This window comes from Sapajus apella, unplaced genomic scaffold (genome assembly GCF_009761245.1).
Source record: "Sapajus apella isolate SASKATOON/1434 unplaced genomic scaffold, GSC_monkey_1.0 scaffold120, whole genome shotgun sequence".
Lineage (NCBI taxonomy): Eukaryota > Metazoa > Chordata > Mammalia > Primates > Cebidae > Sapajus > Sapajus apella.
Window position 1 is genome coordinate 2,323,548 of NW_022437060.1, and position 20,479 is coordinate 2,344,026.

General features: G+C 37.0%; 1 protein-coding gene across 1 annotated transcript in view; it reads right to left on the minus strand.

The window, feature by feature from the left end:
• CNTNAP5 (contactin associated protein family member 5) overlaps positions 1 to 20,479 on the minus strand; it is an 851,907-nt gene that overhangs the window by 431,851 nt on the left and 399,577 nt on the right. The gene's annotated exons all lie outside the window — the stretch shown is intronic.

The window sequence follows — 20,479 nt, forward strand, 5'->3', positions numbered from 1 at the left end:
TGAAATGTTCTTATTAGTTTGTGCACTAAAAGTAATGGCAAAAACCACAATTACTTTTGCACCAACCTAATATAATAGTGGTTCACTTTGGAAAGGATATGGGATACTAGATTTTTTTTTTTTTTACCACTTTTATTTCTAATTAATATTGACACAAATTACCTTTTTAATAGATATATTATTTTAAAAGCAAAGTGGCCTGTTATGAGTATTTTTTTCTATTATGAAAAAGAATCAAGATAATTTCTATTATCTGATTTACTCCAATATCATTTAATGAGAAACTCAGTTTTTTTCACTGCTTTAAATATCACCGTCAGCATGTACTGCAACTATATCTATATTTGGATACTTCTCTGTCTTTTTCTATTTCACTGTCTCTTTTTTATCTGTCACTCTCCCTTAATGTTTCAGGAGGATGTGGCCTCCCAATCAGAATGTCTTCCTATATGAATAGCTAATGATATGCTAAAGGCTATTTCTAGATTTTTTTACAAGCTTCACACTAGTAAAAAAAAAAAAAAGTTTTTTAATGCAGTGTAACAGCTGAAGAGGATTATTTATCTTGTTGTCCACTTTTACTTACAACTACTTCAATTTTTGAAGAGAATTATTTGATATTTTATCTATTTCATTTTAAAGTGTAATTACAGGATAATTTTATTTCACTAGCTTGTTGGAATTTTTATTGGTTATTTATTATTTACATTAAAACATTCAGTTGGAGAATGGATTTTTAAAAAAATATTTTATTTTTGTTTCCAAGAATAATTCTAATAAAATCCCTCCACTAAAGTTATTATTTTCTTTCTCTAGTTTACATAGTCATCACTAAATTAATTTTTATGAATTTCACTATTTAAAAAATTACATTGCATATAAATTGTTCTAATTCATTAAACATTTATGTAAATACTATGCCAATCTTTTTGCTTTGGTATATTTTCTTTATCCAGATGCTTGTATATATTTTTATAAGAAATAATAGACTTTTTAGTTTCTTTTTTAATTTGTGAAGAAGATACAGGCAATACTGTGTTTTATTGTACTTTGGTTTGTTGTACTTCACAGATTTTGTGGTTTTCATAAATGGAAGGTTTGTGCCAGCCCCGAGGCAAGCAACTCTATCGGTACTATTTTTCCAACAGTGTGCACTCACTTTGTGTCTTTGTGTTAGTTTTTTTTAGCAATAAGATATTTTTAAACTGAGGTATATATATTTTAAATATCATGCTATTATAGCACACTTAATAGACTGTAATATAGTATAAACATAGCTTTTGTATGTACTACAGCACCAAAAACTTTGAACAACTTGATTATTGCAATATTTGCTTTATTGCATTGGTCAGGAACCAAATCCACAATATCTCCAAGGTATGATAGTAATCATATGATATGTATATATATAGTTTATATAATTATATTATATTGATTTATTTATATCAATTTATTGAATAAGGTGACATATATGAATATACATATTCATATATAATATATAAGGTGACATAGATGTCACCTTATTCAATAAATTGATATCAAATCAATTTCTTATACATTTATTCCCTGTTTTACTGTCTCAGTTAAAACTTCCTAACTTCTAATGAACTTCTATTCATAATTGCCACAAAAGGAACAAAATACCCAGAAATACAGCTAACAAGGAAAGTGAAGGACCTGTTCAAGAAGAACTACAAACCACTGTTCAAAGAAATCAGAGAGAGCACAAATGGAAAAACATTCCATGCTCATGAATAGGAAGAATCAATACTGTGAAAAGGGCCATACTGCCCAAAGCAATTTACAGATTAAATAATATTCCTACTAAACTACCATCGACATTCTTAATGGAATTAGGAGAAACTCTTTCAAAATTCATATGAAATCAAAAAAGAGCTTGAGTAGCCAAGACAATCTGAAGTAAAAAAAACAAAGCTGTAGGCATCATGCTAGGCTACTTCAAACTACACTACAAGGCTAAAGTATCCAAAACAACATGGTACGGGTATAACAACAATCACGTAGACTAATGAAACCATAGTATAAAGGGCCCAGAAATAAGACCACACACCCACGACCATCTGATCTTTGACAAACCTGACAAAAATAAGCAATAGGAAAAGGATTCCCTATTTAATAAATGGTGCTGGGATAACTGGCTAGCCATTTGCAGAATATTGAAATTGGACCTGTTCCTTACACCATATACAAAAATCAACTCAAAATGGATTAAAGACTTAAATGTAAAACTCCAAACTATAAAAACTGCAGAAGAAAGCCTAGGCAATACCATTCAGGACATAGGCACAGGCAAAGACTTCATGCTGAAGATGCCAAAAGCAATTACAACTAAAGCAAAAATTGGCAAATGGGATCTGATTAAACTGAAGGGTGTCTGTATGACAAAAGAAACTATTATCAGAGTGAACAGACAACCAATAGATTGGGAGAAAAATTTTGCAATCTATCCATCTGACAAAGCCCTGGTACCCAACATCTACAAGGAACTTAAATAAATTTACAGAAAAAAAACAAGTAATCCCATAAAAAAGCGGGGGACAAAGGACATGAATGGGCAGTTCTCAAAAGAAGACATGCATGCAGCTAACATGTGAAAAAAAATCTCAGCATCACCGATCATTAGAGAAATCCAAATCAAAACCACAATGAGATACCATCTCACACTAGTCAGAATGGCTGTTACTACAAAATCAGCAACAGATACTGACACAGTTATGGAGAAAAAGATATGCTTTCACACTGTTTATGGGGGTCTCAATTAGTTTAACCATTATGAAAGACAGTGTGGCTATTCCTCAAAGACCTAGCGGCAAAAATATCATTTGAAACAGCAATTTAATTACTGGGTATGTACCCAAATGAATATAAATCATTCTCTCCTTTCTATATTTTGGAAACAGTGTTTTGCTCTTGTCGCCCAGACTGGAGTGCAATGGCATGCTCTTGGCTCACTGCAATCTCCCTCTCCTGGGTTCAAGCAATTCTCCTGCCTCAGCCTCCTGAGTAGCTGGGATTACAGGTGCCTGCCACCACACCCAGCTAATTTTTGTGTTTTTAGTAGAGACGAGGTTTCACCATCTTGGCCTGGCTGGTCTCGAACTCCTGACCTCGTGATCTACCCGCCTCGGCCTCCCAAAGTTCTGGGATTACAGGCATGAGCCACCGTGCCTGGCCACTAAATAATTCTCTTATAAAGACACATTCATACATATGTTCCTTGCAGCACTATTCACAATAGCAAACATATGAAATTAACCTAAATGCCCATCAATGATAGACTAAATAAAGAAAATGTGTATGTATACCTCATGGAATACTATGCAGCCATAAAAAGGAATGAGATCATGTCCTTTTCAGGAGCGTGGATGGAGTGGGAGGCCATTATGCTCAACTAATGCAGGAACTGAAAACCAAACACTGCATGTTCTCACTATAAGTGGGAGCTGAATGATGAGAACACATGGACACAGAGAGGTGAACAACTCACAATGGGGCCTGCAGGAGCTTGGGAGAAGGGAGAGCATGAGGAACAGCTAACGAATACTGGGCTTAATGCCTAGGAAATGGGATGTTCTGTGCAGCTAATCACTACGGCACATGTTTACTATATGAAAAATCTGCACATCCTGCACATGTACCCCTGAACTTATAAAAGTTAAAATAAAAGTTAAAAGAGAAATCCATCTTGGATTTGCAAATTTTTTATATACGTCAAACCTATAATGTAAAAAATCATGTTTAAATGGATACTTATTACTTTTACTTATTTATTTTTATTATTTAAATATTTAATGATAATGTTATTTTTGTGTTGGCTACTTTCCTCAATTTCAAAACGTTAATGCTCTACTTCACTTAGTTATGGTTCAAGAAAAGATTGTTTGCAGGAAAAAGTTAAAAATAAAGGGAAAAAAGCCGCCGTTTTAAAAATAGCAAAACATAGTGCTTAAAAGTTTCAGGGTAGAGAGATTTTTCAGTCAGGTGATATAGAGGGTACTATATATAGTTGAAAATTGTAGTTTCCTATTACACTGAGGGGAGCAATCTCTCCTCTACTCTGGGTAGAAGATTTTCAGAGGAATTTGGTTGAGACAAGAGTACAGTTACGCAGTAGCATGAGGCCTGCTCTCTGGTTCTCCCTGAGCGATTGAAACTAGATGAGATTTGGGTGGATATGGATAGTGGTCACAATGCAGATCTTGGAAGGCACAGAAAGCTACTTCCTCCTAGAAGAACCCATGGTTGTGATGGCTGCAAGCCTGTTAGAGCTGTCTCAAGTTCAGCATGACCCCAGAGCAAATCGGCTGGGGAGGAGGAGACAGGTGAGCAAAGGCTGAGGAAGAGGCAATGCAGAAAGGCTTGAGGGGTTCCACAGTGACCTGGTCACTCTAGCACAGTGTGAGGCAGGCTGCTGAGGGTCCCCTCCTAACCCATTCATTACCAAATGGGTTGAAGCTCTCAGTAAATGTGTTAAGGGCCTGCAGGTAGATTTGGAGGTCTGGGAGAGTCCAAGTGACTACCCCTCACACCCTTAAGCCAAGTGTGATGATTCATATTAAGTGCCATCTTGATAGAAGGATGCAAAGTATTGTGTCTGGGTGTATCTGGATGTTTCTGGATATTGCCAGAAGAGATTAGTATTTGAGTCAGTGGACTGGGGGAAGACTCACCCCCCTGAAACATCCACCCCCATTGTGGTCGCGCATCATCTAATCAATCGCCAGAGCTGCTAGAAAAAGCAGACAGAAAAAGGTGGAAGAAGCTGACTTGCTGAGTCTTCCAGCCTTCATCTTTCTCCTGTGCTGGATGCTTCATGCACTTAAATGTCACAGTCTGAGTTATTTGCCTTTCGGACTCATGGATTTAGACCAGTGGTTCACCAGGGGCTCTTGGGTCTGCTGTCACAGACCGAAGACTGCACTGTTGGTTTTCCTATTTTGAGGTTTTTAGACTTGGACTGAGTCACTACTAACTTCCTTGCTCTTCATCTTGCAGACAACCTATCATGGGGCTTCACCGTGTGATCATGTGAGTCAATTCTCCTTAATAAACTCCCTTTAACACATACATATATCCTATTGCTTCTGTCCCTCTAGAGAACCCTGACTTATACACCAAGGCAGGTCCTACGGATGACAGCAACAAAAGCTGACACGCAAGTCTTGTGCCTCTAGACAGGTGGGACTCGTGAATGGCATGGCTTCCTTGATGCAGCACAATACATAAACCACCCCGTTAGTGATCTGCCTAGGGCAGAAGAAAAAAGTACAGAGAACATCACAATATAACCCAATGTATACCCAATAATGCACTACATAAACATGAATTATTATTCATCATCAAGTTTAAATTTTTCTGCCATTAGAAGCAACAGAGTCTGATGAGCATATTTAATCCGCTTAGGGATAAAACCAAAGCCATTTTTATGTGCTTTTCAGTACGAGTGTGAATTTTAAATCTGATTTAGATTTTTAGATGTTTTAAGTAATTGAGAATTGGAGGTTATAATTCTACTATCGAATTATAGATTTAGTCCATTATCAGATAAATTTAATGGGAGAAATTTGCTTCATATAATGATGTTTTTCTTAAGTATTGATTATTCTGAATATTTTATAATTATAGGCTACACACCTCTTAATTCCATATTAATAATTATATCCTTCAGATCATTTGTTTTTATATTCTTGTCTGATTTACCAAAACTTTGATAATAAAAATTAAAATCTCACTCTAAACTGTTTCTCTCCATTGAGCCATCCTTTTTAGAATTACCACTATGGAAGAATTGGTCTGGCTGAATTATTGTAACTATTCTTTGCAAAAATTGAATACTGATCATCTTCAAGCTATTCTCCTGCTTAGTTCTGCTGGCATCTGACCTGCTCCCTCCAATATTCCCAACCTTGTCTTTTCCTGTTGAACGCTACCCATTAGTTCATTCATCTGGCAGCATAACTGCTTAAACCAACAACCTCTTCCTCATCCTGACTCTAGTGCCCCTGCATGTTGGAACTGCAACACAGATACTCGCATCAGGGCACCATTAACCAATTTCTACATAGTAGCAATCAAAAGTCTTTTATTTTTGCATTTACTGAAATTTTATGTGCTATACACATAAGGTTAGTATAAGTGTTTTTAATTAGAGACCATAACGACTATTTTCCAACCGCCTCTTTTGATCTCAATGTTTACTTTCAAACGTACTAGCTTCTTCACTTCTACTTTCTTTCTGTATACATTTAATTAGTGTCTCTTTGTTCCCATTTCAAACCTATTTTTAATCGTTTTTAATTTTCTTTCACTGATTTCATTTCTGAGGATGCTGAAGATCTGATTATGCCTTTCTTTTCAGACTCTAGAATACTTCATTATTTGGCAGCTGTGGATGATTCTGAATGGAGATTATATTTCTGAGTACATTGTCTGTATGAAATGGCCCAGGACCTTTGGTATATAAAAGACTGGGCTGGAAACCTAGCTTCCAGTAGATAATGTGCTCATCCGTTGACTGGAAACTTAGTTGTTGTAGGCTTTCCAAGCAAAATCCGTTTTATCTGACCAACAATTTTCAGTTAATACTGAACAAAAACTTTTATTCTTTTAATTCTGTTACCAATTCTTAGAAACACTTGCAAAAGTTAATTACAATTTTTTAATAAAAATTTGATTCACTTAGCAGTTGTTGAACCCTTACTTTTTGTGAAGCATGATTCAAGGCCTTGTGGTGGAATTAAGGATAAATCACACACTGCCTCTATCTAAAAATGTAGATTGATGGAAGGAAAAGTACGATAGGCACAATGCAAGCATACTAGGAACGAAAAACTACAGGAAACCAGCAAATTTTAAGTCATAAATAAGATAAGCAAGATAAGTTAGTGCCATGGGATAGGATATTTGAATGCTAGGCTGAAAAGAATAGAGGGTTACTGAAGGGTTTTCAGCAGAAAAATCATAATCATCTTTAAAGGAAATTATTTTCTTGAAATAAACGTGGAAAAATAAATAAATGGAGAGAGCAAATATTAGATCAAAGAGGCTTATTTCGGACGCATGTGAGTGGTGAGGGAAGCTTGAAAAACAAAGCCTAGTTATTGTAGGTAAAAGAGATCAATACCATGAGCAAGCACTCTCAGACAGCTTCCTGGAAAACTGATTTTTTTTTGTCTCTTCTCAGGTGGCAGTATCTTAATGATGCCTACCCTGACTGACATATCTAAAATTGCCATCTCATTTCCATCCAAGAACTCCTAAACCCATTATTACCTTGATCTATTTTTGTTCTTCTTGTAGCATTTATTGTTTTCTTACTTACTACATAATTCACTTACTTGTTGTGTTTATGCAAGCACTATGAGGGTAGGACTCTTTGTCTTTTTCATTGACATATTTCACCTACTTAAAGGAGTACCTGATACACAGTAGATGCTGAAATAAACATTTGCTGAATGTTTTGGAATACCTCTCTAATTTTTTTTTCAAAAGCATAGATAATGTCTTATTCATTTGTAAATATGTAATTCCAAGAGGTATGATTAAACCATTAATAGATTCAACAGATAGTTGTTAAATTGGATTTTAAAAAGAGCACTGGTAATTTTCTTCCAAATCTGCTTTTGCCTCACTGTCTTTTTTTGGCAATTCGGTCTCTTTCTTTTTTTACTTTACTTGCTTTCTTGGTCTTGGCATATTGAATGGCGTGCCTTTCATTGATCTTAGTGGTCAACAAAGCCAGGTATTAGATTGCAAAATTTCACTCACAGTCTCAGTGTCATGGACAATATGGTCCCTCTGGTAACTTGCTGGATTTGTTATTGTCACAGGTGGATTCAAACGGGATGAATCTCAGAAGAAAGCCTGCTTTGATTTAAATGCATGAGGTCCCAGAATCTGCCACTTTCTTTTTCTTTGATCTTACTATTTTTTTTTTTTTTGGTCTGGTATTTGCTTGCCTCTTTTTCAATCTTTGATGTGGCTTCCATGGCAATGAATCCATTACTCCCTTGTCGGCTTTCTCTCTGGCCCTGTTTAAATTTGGAGTCTTCCTGTTCTAAAGATCCCACTTTGTATCTGACTTGAATATCTGATATTTTTGAAGTTTCTCATTTGTAAATTTTGCCTCACTTTTGCTCAGACAGTCCACTTCTTAAAGAAAGAGGTATAAAAAAGGATTGAAACTGCTGTCTTTTTTTTCAGCTTTTAAGACTTACACTGGCTGGGTGTTTGCCAAGTCATGTGGAAAATTCATGGCCCTTCATAAGGAAAAACCCATCATCAGCCTTTGGGGTACTAGTCAAGGGTTGATAAATTTCTGCTATTGCAAATGAGGACAGAAATCCCAATTTCCTGGTGAAATTTCTTGGTTGTTAAAAATTAGCCTGAATTCTAGGTGTTAAAACAAGAAAGAAAAACAGCATACAGGCATATTTGGACAATGGCTTTCCAAATCTTCCCCAGGGTCATTATTTTGTATCTTCTCTTCTACTGTTTGATTGGATGAATGACTTAGTCTGTCCCATCTTTGGAACTTTTGACGTCTGTCATGTTAATATGCTCGTAGTACACATGATGTTCTATTTTTGCCCCTACTTTGGAGCCAAATAATGACGGGAGGCAAATGCTTACATTTTTAGCAGCAATTACCTCTTCTTTATTACTTTTATAATCTATTATTTTACAAGTTTCCAATGTTCTCCTTATTTTTGCATAAAACATCGTATTTCTTTTTAGCCAGAGTTAGAGAGTGTGTGATTTCTTACCCAGACAAGGCCCAGCATTGAATAACAGAAAGTACTATCCTTGATAGCGCTCCTTGTTTAGAGAGTGCCTGTGTGCCCTCGCTTCATTCACGCCCTGACATCCTGCCCAGGACTCCAGGCTCACGTCCCTCAAGCTACATTCCGGCTATGGCTTCTGACCCAAGCCCAATAACTGCCCTTCCATTTCACCTGGATTTCATCTCTCTTGTTTGACCCTCAGCACTCTCTAAAAGTATTGTTTTAGTAACAGAAATAGTAAAACTTATTGATCATTTTTACATATCAGACACCATGGTTAGAGCTGATTTTTACTGCTTTTTCTCTAAACTTAAAGTTGGGTACTCTGATTTGCTCCATTTTAGAGCTGGAATAAATGACGGCGTACAGAGATTTAGCAGCTTGACTGAGACCTCACAGCCATAAGGTAGAGGATCTGGAATTCCACATCCTTCAGTCTAGAGCCCCAAATATAAGTGCCACACACAGTGTCTCCCCCTAGCTGCTTCTACTTCTGGTTCCACTGAGTGGCCCTCTCAATGAATCAAGTCCCAGGCTAAGGCGACCAACTTGTCCTGGTTTGCCTGAAATATTGCCATTGTTATAACTACATGTTCCACATCCTTCCGGCCCTCTTCATTCTGAGCAACCTGGCGCAATTTGCCCCCTTGTCTCAGGCAAAGTGAGCAAACTGGCCCACACTATTTGGTGAGCCTTCTGCAACCCTGGCTGAGACGAAAACATAGGTGGGGCACAGCGACAGCAGCAGAAGCTCTTCATGTTTTCTCAACAGCAGAAATCAGCTCCTCATATTTTCTGTCTGCCAGGGCAGCCCTGTCTTCTCAAACTACTACCAGGTTTTTCACCGGGGTTATATTCAGACCATTTTTCTTATTGTTTTGGTTGTACTTAGTGCTCCTGGGTTAAATCTGATCAATTGCCAGACCTACAGTTTCTTTCCCTAAATAGGTGTTTTTCACACACTGAGAGACATCAGCTGCTGACACAGCCCAATAGGCCTAAAACATATTTTATAATTTTTTGTCTGAATGAATTTGCTGTATTTTTACATTAGATTGGTCAATGAGGTAAATTATATATATTTTAGTACTCAAGCAAAGAGTTCGGTGGAAGTCTCCCCTTCACACCCCCCTTACACCCATACCAGTGGGGCTCCCTGCCCTGAACTGGCATCCTAGAGGATCCCACTGTGGCCCTCTTCAGCCATATCCTGTGTCACAAGGGCAGGCGCTTATAAGCCAAGGGAAGATGCCTACAGGAAATTGCCAGCACCTTCCAGACCATGATCTCCCTACACAACACCCAGTTTCCTGCCTCAACAGCTCTGAAAGTCCCTTGAGGGTCTTCATTGTTCTCTTCCCTCATCTGCCTTCCTGAGAGGTGGCCAAGGGGCAGCTCTCTGCGGTATGGGCAGACCTTTAACCTGAAGGGCGTGGGCGTGAAGGGACGTCTGTCTGTCAAGAGAGGGGAGAAGAGCATATTTTATTCACTAGTTTCTTAGCCTGATTCGTAACTCTTTAAAAATTTAGATTCATGATATGCGGTTCTTATTTGTACTTTTGCCTCCGGCTTACAAACACCCTATGGCTAATTTTATATGATTTTATTGAGGATTACAGTAATTTAGCCCAAATTTAACCAGTCTCCACATGTCTTATTAGCTACTTCCACTAGAAGTAGCAGGCCAATTAATACCTACTATCATCCCCCTAATAGCAGCTAACAGAAAACAAGATATGTTACCATTTGCTCCTTTAGTTCATGTTAATAAAGACAATGCATTTTTGTATAATACTGGTATTAAAGTATTCCCTTCATCATATGCAAAACAATTAATTTACTTTTAACACATTTAAGAGAACTCTTTATATCTTATTTCACCCACGTAAAACTTGAAGAAATACAAAATTAGTAAGCCCACACATCACAATAATCTTAAATTTAAAACTAGAAGGAAAATGGCATCAAGTAATGTGATTTCATGTCTTGTACACAGGCAGAGCCCAGGCCAAGCCCCAGAGGCTGTGCTAGAATCTCCAGACATTGATTCTCTCTTCTCAGAGGGAATGCCTGCTTCCCAGGTAAACTTCTGGTCAAATGGCCACACAGACCTGGGCTCAAATCCTGTTTCTTTTCCTTGGTGGCTATTGGGGAATAGGGACTGGGGACTTCAACCTCTCTGTGTGTCCGGTTTTATATTTGTGATATAGGAGATAATAGCCTTTCTCACAGGGCTGTTTTGGGAGGTTAAACAAAATTTTTAAATGCCATACATAATAGTAACTTTTTGTTTTATTTTTTAATTTCCCTTTGCATCTACTTGTCGCTTTTTTCTTTATTTTATTTTTCAGTTTATTTTCCTCAATGTAGGCCTTCAACTTTAAGCCTGGAACTGAATTTCCAAAGAAAACAAAGTACAATTATACTATCATATGATCACCAAATAAATAGTTTTACTATGTCTGGGCAGTATTCAAATCAGGTCTGAGCTATTAGAGAGATGTCTATTAGGCAATGCCAAGTAAAAGTAAGGAAGGCCGCAAAGGGTAGCCTCTGAGCATGGGGAACCTACTAGGAATTTCTTATGAGAGGAAAGGTAGAATGCTGATTAATATCATTTACAACTTACAGAAACAAAATTCATCCAATTACCCAACAAGATTTTACTGAGTGCATTTTACGTCTCAGGCATGATGCTGTAGATATAAATGAAAGTAAAAAAGAAAATCGGACCTTGATGATGAGCTTATATTCTATGGCTGGACTGGGGATGATGAGAACGACAATTTAAAAGATAAGTGGATTTAATAATGTAACTTAATAAAGTAATAAGTGTTTTTCAAAAACTATGAATAGAAATAAATCAGTGCATGCAAGTTCAAAGCAAATATAAGAACTGTCTTTTAAATTATATATTCTTTCTACTGCCTCAGTTTCTCCTTAACGTACTTTTCTGGATGGAGTACAGCATTCAGAAAGTTTAAAGAGGGTATGCAATTGAAAGTAAGGCTTTCTTTTTTTTCCTACTCTCTGAGATTCTATCTTATCTCCTGCTTTAGTATCCTTTCAGAAATTTCTATTCCTATATGTGCTTTCATGTTATATGTTCTCTTCTATTTTTTAAACACAAAAACTGTTTACACTGCATTCCACATTGATTTTTCTTTTCCTCTAACAATTTATATTGGCAGTGGTTCTGTATCAGAACATATAAGATTGCCTCGTTTTTTAATGAGTGCATTATATTTTCATAGGGGTTTGTCATGTACCCATCCACAAGGTGAGCCCAAGACCAAACCCTGACCAATAGACTGGTAAAGATCAAAGAATCACTTACATTCAGACAGTTTTTTATTTGCACAAACAGCTAAGCAAAGAATAGCCATGCACTGTAGCTGTGCATACCAAGAAGGATGACATCTAAACAAAATGGGATAGATGATCACAACATGGGCTGTGGGAATTCCCACTGCTAAGAACTCAATTCTTTTTCTATTTTTTAAGGAGTAGTTTTGCTCTTGTTTCCCAGGCTGGAGTGCAGTGTTGCTATCTTGGCTCACTGCAACCTCCAGCTCCCAGGTTCAAGCCATTCACCTGCCTCAGCTCTCAGCTTCCCTAGTAGCTGGGATTACACTTGTGCACCGCCACGCCCAGCTAATCTTTGTATTTTTAGTAGAGATGGGGTTTCACCATGTTGACCAGACTGGTCCCAAGCTCCTAACCTCAGGTAATCCACCTGCCTTAGCCTCCCAAAGTGCTAGGATTACATATATGAACCACCACACCCAAGATCACAATTCTTGACTGAGCTAAACCATTTTGTATGATGCAGCTCTATTCTGAGATGAGAGGGCAGAAAACCTTACCCATCACAATCTGAGAGGTGATGAGAAATATGGTGGCCTCCCACAGAGATAGGGAGGCAAGTGAAGTAAGTTCTCGGGGCAACCGTTCACTGGCCCTCACCTTCTCACATTCTGAGGTGTCCTGCCAAGACTCAGTTCAACAGCAATGCAAGCCTGTGGCTGGGTGGACTCTGGGTACCTGCAAGGCCACTGGAGCACTGTGGCAAAGCTGTTCCCACACAGGGCTGACCAAGATTTTTAATCAAACACCTTTCTATAAATTTGTGGATAATTTCAAATCTTTTATTATTTCTAGCTTATATTCCATTGCACACATTTGCTAATAATTGTAGGAATAAATGCTGGAAGCAGAATTATTGGGTTAAAGAGCATTTGTTTCCAGTTTTGAATAACAGCATCCTTTCTTTGATATGCTATTAATTACAGTACCATCAACAGCGTAGAAAAAGAGAGGTTTGGTTTTTTCCATGTCAACATGGTATTTTATAAGTGTTGGTCTTTACAATGTAAGTTAAAAATATTTTAGTGTGGATTGGCATTTCATTTTTTATTAGTGAGGCTGAGCATCTTTTCATACATATGAATGCTCTTTGTATTTTTCATATGTTCCCGTTCCTTACCTACTTTTTCATTGTTACCTGTTTTTTTTTTTTTTTTTTAAAAGTAGAAACTTTTAACTTTTTAATAAAAAAAATATTTTTTAAAGTTTTTATTTTTTTTTTTTTTATTTAATTTTTTTTTATTTCCATTGGTTATTGTGGAACAGGTGGTGTTTAATTACATGAGTAAGTTCTTTGGTGGTGATTTGTGAGATTTTGGTGCACGCATCACCTCAGCAGTATACACTGTACCCAATTTGTGGTCTTTTATCTCTTACTCCCTTCCCACCCTTCCCCCCTGAACCCCCAAAGTCCATTGTGTCTTTCCCATGCTTTTGCATCATCACAGCTTAGCAACCACATACAAGTGAGATCATACGATGTTTGGTTTTCCATTCCTGAGTTACTTAGAATAATAGTTTCTAATCTCATTTAGGTCATTGTGAATGACTTTAATTCATTACTTTTTATGGCTGAGTAGTATTCCATCATATATATATACACACACACACACACACACACACACACACACACACACATATATATATATACACACACAAACATATATATATACACACATAGAATACATATATATATACACATATATGTGTGTATATGTATATGATGTAATATTACTCAGCTATAAAAAGGAATGAATTAATGTATACACACACACACACACACACACACATACATATATATGTGCCATAGTTTCTTTATCCACTCATTGATTGATGGGCATTTGCATTGGTTCCATGTTTTTGCAATTTCAAATTGTTCTGCTATAAACATGTGTGTGACTTTTTCATCCAAGTAGATAGATTGCTGGGTCAAACAGTATTTCTAATTTTAGTTATTTAAGGAATCTCCACACTGTTTTCCATAGTGATTGTGCTAATTTACATTCCCACCACCAGTGTAGAAGTGTTTTCTGTTCACCACATCCATGCCAACATCTATTTTTTTTTTTAATATTTTGATTATGGTCATTCTTGTAGGAGTAAGTCAGTATTGCATTGTGGTTTTGATTTCCATCTCCCTGATGATTAGTGATGTTGAGCATTTTTTCATACGCTTGTTGTTCATTTGTATATCTTCTTTTGAGAATTGTCTATTTATGTCCTTAGCACACTTTTTCATGGATTTTTTTCCTTGCAAATTTGTTTGAGTTTGTTGTAGATTCCAGATATTAGTCTTTTGTCAGATGTATAGATTGTGAAGATTTTTTCCCACTCTGTGGGTTGTGTGTTTACCCTGATGACTGTTGTTTTGCTGTGCAAAAGCTCTTTATTTTAATTAAGTCCCAGCTATTTATCTTTGTTTTAATTACATTTACTTTTGGGTTATTGGTCATGAAATCTTTGCTCAAGCAAATGTCTAGGAGAGTTTTCCAATGTTATCATCTAGAATTTTTATAGTTGTCAGATGTGACAAAGATTCTATAGATTGTGAAGATTTTCTCCCACTCTGTGGGTTGTCTGTTTACTATGTTGACTGTTCCTTTTGCTGTGCGAAAGTTCTTTAGTTTAATTAAGTCTCAGATATTTGTCCTTGTTTTAATTACATTTACTTTTTGGTTATTGGTCATGAAATCTTTGCTTAAGCCAATGTCTAGAAGGGTTTTTCTAATGCTATCTTTTAGGATTTTCACAGTTTCAGGTCTTAGATTTAGGTCCTTGATTCATCTTAAGTTGATTTTTGTATATGGTGAGAGATGAAGATCCAGTTTCATTCTCCTACAGGAGGCTTGCCAATTATCCTAGCACCATTTGTTAAATAGGGTGACCTTTCTCCACTTTATGTTTTTGTTTGCTTTGTGAAATATCTGTTGGCTGTAAGTATTAGGGTTTATTTCCATTGGTCTATGTGCCTATTTTTCTGCTGATACTATGCTGTTTTGGTGACTATGGCCTTATAGTTTGAAATCAGGTAATATGATGCTTCCAGATTTGCTCTTTTTGCTTAGTATTGCTTTGGCTATGTTGGCTCTTTTTTAGCTCCATATGTATTTTAGAATTGTTTTTTCTAATTCTGTGAAGAATGACGGTGGTATTTTGATGAGGATTGTGTTGAATTTGTAGTTCACTTTTGGCAGTATGGTCATTTTCACAATATTGATTCCACCCATTCATGAGCACGGGATGTGTTTCCATTTGTTTGTGTCACCTATGATTTCTTTCAGAAGTGTTTTGTAGCTTTTTTCTTGTAGAGGTGTTTCACCTCCTTGATTAGTGTATTCCTAGGTATTTTATTTATTTATTACAGCTATTGTAAGAGGGGATGAGTTCTTGATTTGATTCTCAGCTTGGTCACTGTTGGTCTATAGAAGACCTACATTGATTTTGTATCTGGAAACTTTGCTGAATTCTTTTGCCAGTTCTAGGAGCTTCTGGAGGAGTCTGGGGTTTTCTAAGTAAACAATCATATCTTCAGAAAGCAGCTATAGTTTGACTTCCTTTTTACTGATTTGAATGTCCTTTCTTTCTCTTGTCTTATTGCTCTGACTAGGACTTCCAGTACAGTGTTGATGGAGTGTTGAGAGTATGCATCCTTGTCTTGTATAAATTCTCAGAGGGAATGCTTTCAACATTTCCCCATTTAGTATTATTTTGCCTGTGGGCTTGTCGATGGCTTTTGTTACATTGAAGTATGTCCCTTACATGACAATTTTGCTGAGAGTTTTAATCATAAAGGGATCTTGAATTTTGCCAAATGCTTTTTCTGCACCTTTTGAGATGATCATGTGATATTGGTTTTTGATTCTGTTTATGTGGTGTATAACATTTATTGACTTGAGTATGTTAAACCATCCCTGCATCCCCGGTATGAAACCCATTTGCTCCTGGGGGGTTATCTTTTTGATAAGTCTTTAGATTTGGTTAGCTAGTGTTTAGTTAAGGATTTTTGCATCTTTGTTCATCAGGTATATTGGTCCGTAGTTTTCGTTTTGGTTATCTCCTTTCCTGGTTTTGGTATTAGGGTGATACTGGCTTGATAGAATGACTTAGGGAGGGCTTTCTCTTTCTGTATCTTGTGGACTAGTGTAAATAGAATTGGTACCAATTCTTTGAATGTCTGGTAGAATTCTGCTGTGAATCTGTCTAGTTCTGGACTTTTTTTGTTGGTAATTTTTTTTATTACCATTTCAATCTCACTGCTTGTTATTGGTCTGTTCAGAGTATTTAATTCTTTCTGACATAAGCTAGGATGATTTTATTTTTCCAGGAATTTATTCATCTCCTCTAGGTTTTTTAGTTTATACACACAAAGATGTTCATAGAAGTCTTTAATAATCTTTTTGTATTTCTGTGGTGTCAGTTGTAATACCTCGCATTATGTTTCTACTTTAGCTTATTTGAATTTTCTGTATTCTTTTTCTGGTTAATCTTGCTAATGGTCTATAAATTTTATTTATCTTTTCAAAGAACAGTATTTTTTGTTTCATTTGTCTTTTGTATTTTTTTGTTTGCTTGTTTCTATTTCATTTAGTTCTGCTCTGCTGGCTTTGAGTTGAGTTTTTCCTTGTTTCTCTAGTTCCTAGAGGTGTGACCTTAGATTGTTTGCTTGTACTCTTTCAGACTTTTTGATGTAGGTGTTTAGAGCTATGAACTTTCCTTTTAGCAACAGTTTTGCTGTACCCAGAGGTTTCAATAGATTATGTCACTATTGTCATTCAGTTCAAAAAATTTTTTTAATTTCCTTATTGATTTCATTTTTGACCAAATGATCATTCAGGAGCAGGTTATTTAATTTTCATGTATTTGTATGGTTTTGAAGGTCCCTTTTGGAGTTGATTTCCAGATTTATTCAACTGTGTTCTGAACAAGTGTTTGATATAATTTTAATTTTCTTGACTTTATTGAGGTTCATTTTGTGGCCTGTCATATTGTCTATCTTGGAGAAAGTTGTATGCTCTGTGAAATAGAATGTCTGTGGTTGTTGGGTAGAATGTTCTGTAAATCTCTGTTAAGTTCATTTGTTCCAGGGTGTAGTTTAAATCCATTGTTTCTTTGCTGACTTTTTGTCTTGATGACCTGTCTAGTGCTGTCAGTGGTCTATTAAAGTCCCCCACTATTATTTAGTTGCTGTCTATTTCTTAGGTCTAGTAGTAATTGTTTCACAAATTTGGGAGCTCCAAAGCTAGGTGCCTATATATGTAGGACTGTGATAATTTCCTGTTGTCAAGGCCTTTTATTATTATGTAATGACCTCTTTGTCTTTTTTAACTGCTGTTGCTTTAAAGTCTGTTTTGTCTGGTATAAGAATAGCTACCCCTGCTCGCTTTTGGTGCCCATTTTCATGGAATTTTTTTTTTTTTACATCTTTTTATCTTAAGTTTATGTGAGCCCTTATGTATTGTTAGGTGTGTCTCTTGAAGGCAGCTGATAGTTGGTTGGTGAACTCTTATCCATTCTTCAATTCTGTATCTTTTAAGTATAGCATTTAGGTCATTTATATTCAATGTTAGAATTGAGATATGTGGTACTATTCAACTCATTGTGCTATTTGTGGCCTGTATAGCTTGTTTTTTGTTTTTGTTTTGATTGTATCTTTTTGTGTTTAGGTCCTATGAGATTTATGCTATACAAAGGTTCTGTTTTGATGTGTTTCCTAGGTTTCTTTCAAGATTTAGAGCTGCTTTTAGCAGTTCTTGTAGTGCTGGCTTGGTAGTGGCAAATTCTCGCAGCATTTGTTTGTCTGAAAAAGACTGTATCTTTCCTTTATTTATGAAGCTTAGTTTTGCTGGGAACAAAATTCTTGGCTCATAATTGTTTTGTTTGTGGAGGTTGAAGATAGGGCCCCAATCTCTTCTAGCATGTAGGGTTTCTGCTGAGAAATCTGCTGTTATCCGGATAGGTTTTCCTTAATAGGTTACCTGGTGTTCTTGCCTCATAGTTCTTAAGATTCTTTCCTTTGTCTTAACTTTAGATAACCTGAAGACAATGTGCCCAGGCAAAGATCTTTTGGCAATGAATTCCCCAGATGTGCTTTGAGCTTCTTGTATTTGGATGTCTAGCTCTCTAGCAAGGCCAAGGAAGCTTTCCTTAATTATTCCACCAAATATATTGTCCAAACATTTATATGTCTCTTCTTCCTCAGGAATGACGATTATTCTTAGGTTTGGTTGTTTAACATAATCTCAGACTTCTTTGGAGGTTATATATTATATAAAAGAATAAGAAAATTATAATATTTTCTTATTTTTTTTTCTTTCTCTTTGTTGGATTGGGTTTATTCAAAAACCTTTTCTCCGAGCTCTGAAGTTCTTTCTTCTGCTTGTTTGATTCTACTGCTCAGAATTTTGAGAGCATTTTGCATTTCTATAAGTGTATCCATTGATTCCTTAAGTTTTGATTGCTTTTTATTTGTGCTATTTATTTCACTGAGTATTTCTCCTTTCACTTCTTGTATGATTTTTTTTTTTTAATTTCCTTACATTGGTCTTCACCATTCTCTGGTGCCTCCCCGATTAGCTTAATAACTAAGCTTCTGAAGTATTTTGCAAGTAGATTAGGGATTTCTTCTTGGTTTGGATCCATTGCTGGGAAGCTATTGTAATTTTTGGGGGGAGTGTTAAGAAACCTTATTTTGTCATATTATCAGAGTTGGTTTTCTGTTTCCTTCTCATTTGGGTAGCCTATGTCAGAGGGAAGGTCTAGGACTCAAGGCTGTTGTACAGTTTCTTATGTCCCATGGGGGTATTTCCTTGATGTAGCACTCTCCCCCTTTTCCTAGGGATGTGGCTTCCTGAGAGCAGATCTCTAGTGATTGTTATCTCTCTTCTGGATCTGGACACCCTACAAGTCTACCAGGCTCCAGGCTGGTACTGAAGGTTGTCTGCACAGAACTGTTTGTGAGTCTCGCAGCCATGGATATGGGCACCTGCTCCAGTGCAGGTGGCAGGGGACTGAAATGAACTCTGTGAGGCTTTGGTTGACTAATGTACTATTTTTGTTCTGGTTGGCCTCCTCTCAGGAGGTGCCATTTTTAAGAGAGCATCAACCATGGTAGCATGGGGTGGGACAGGTGGTAGACAGGGCCCTGGATCTCTCAAGAGTATATACCCTTTGTCTTCATTTACCAGGGTGGGTAGGGAAGGACCATTAGGTTGGGAAATGGCTGGGTATGTCTGAACTCAGACTCTACTTTGGCAAGTCTTGCTGCAACTGCTGTGGGGATGAGGGTGAGATTCTCAGGTCAATGGAGTTACGTACGTAGGAGGATTATGGCTGTCTTTGCTGTATCATGCAGGTTGTTAGGGAAGTGGGCAAAACTGGCAGTCACATGCCTCACCCAGCTCCCATGCAACTCAAAGGGCTGGTCTCACTGCCACTGTGCCCCACTCCCAACAGCACAGTTTGTTTCCAGGCAGTGGACAGCAGGGCTTTGAAGTTGTCCCAGTTACCCACCTGTCAGCTGCAAAAATAGATAGGGCTTTCCTTTTTCCTTCAACTGTGGATTCTGGACACCAAATGTATGCCCTCCCTTGAGTTCTAGCCAGAAGACTTCTCCATTGGATCAAGTTGTTACAAAGTTCAGCTAGCAAGTTCCTTCTCTCTGTGTGTGATCCTTGAGGTAGCCCTCCTCAAGGATCCCTGTGAAGCAAGGCAGAAATTGGCTTGCTAGGTGACCCAGCAAGCCCACGGAGATTTTCCTGCTGCTTCATCTACCCCTGTATTTTGCTAAGCTTCCTAAATTGACTCAGCTCCAGGTAAGGTCAGAATCTTCTTCTGTAATCTATTCATTCAGGTTCCCCAGTGAAGGTGTGTGTTCAGGGACACATGACCTCCCTTTTTTGGGAAGATTTCTCTTTCCCTTCACAGTCTGAGCACTCGCCGTATTTGGGGTATCTCCTGGGTCCTACAGGAGCAATTACCTTCCTTCGGAAGGTCTGTGGGTTCTCTGGGCTTTCCTAATATATTCCTGCAGCCGTTCTAGAGCAAAAGTTCATGAAGTAAGCATCCACATACTGTTCTGCCTGTCCGAGTGGGAGCTGCAATCTAGTCCTGCCTCAAAAGTGTAATATTTTGAAGTACTTTTAAAAGGTGTTAGGAAGATGACATAGTTATATAGATTTTTTTTGTGGCTGGTCACATGGTTTTTAAATATTTTATACAGACAAAATTTTTTATATGTTTTAGTTCCAGATTTCTAGAATTTATGCCATGCCTAGAAGAATCTCCAACACTCTTATGTTTAAAAAAAATGA